Source organism: Chrysochloris asiatica, unplaced genomic scaffold (assembly GCF_000296735.1).
Source record: "Chrysochloris asiatica unplaced genomic scaffold, ChrAsi1.0 scaffold00038, whole genome shotgun sequence".
Classification (NCBI taxonomy): Eukaryota; Metazoa; Chordata; class Mammalia; order Afrosoricida; family Chrysochloridae; genus Chrysochloris; species Chrysochloris asiatica.
In genome coordinates this window covers 165,790-166,428 of record NW_006408556.1, presented here as the reverse complement: position 1 = coordinate 166,428, position 639 = coordinate 165,790, and positions in this window count along the sequence as shown.

Here is a 639-nt window from a genome sequence, read left to right as displayed (position 1 = left end):
GGAAGGCTTTCAGTTTCTCTCCATTGAGAGTAATGTAGGCTGTTGATTTTGTATATATGCTCTTAATTATGTTGAGGAATTTCCCTTCAATTTCTATTTTGTTGAGTGTTTTTATTAGGTATGGATGTTGGATTTTGTCAAATGCCTTTTCTGCATCAATCGATATGATCCTGTGGTTTTTTTTACTTTTTCTTATTTACATGGTGGATAACGTTGATCATTTTTCTAATGTTGAACCATCCCTTTATCCCTGATATGAATCTCACTTTATCATTATGTATTATCTTTTTGATGTGTTGCTGGATTCTGTTGAGAATTTTTGCATCTATGTTCATGAGGGATATTGGTCTATAATTTTCTTTCTAAGTGATGTCCTTCCCTGGTTTTGGCATGAGGGTTATGCTTGCTTCATAAAATGTATTAGGAAGTTTTCCATCCTCCTCTATCTTCTGGAATAATTTGAGCAGAATTGGTGACTGTTGTTCCTTGAATGTTTGGTAGAACTCACCAATGAAGGCATTTGGGCCCAGACATTTTTTGGTTTGGAGTCTTTTGATGACCTGACCAATTTCTTCTTTTGTTATGGGTTTGTTCAAGTTTTCTACTTCACTGTGTGTAAGTTTAGGTAGGTCATGTTTA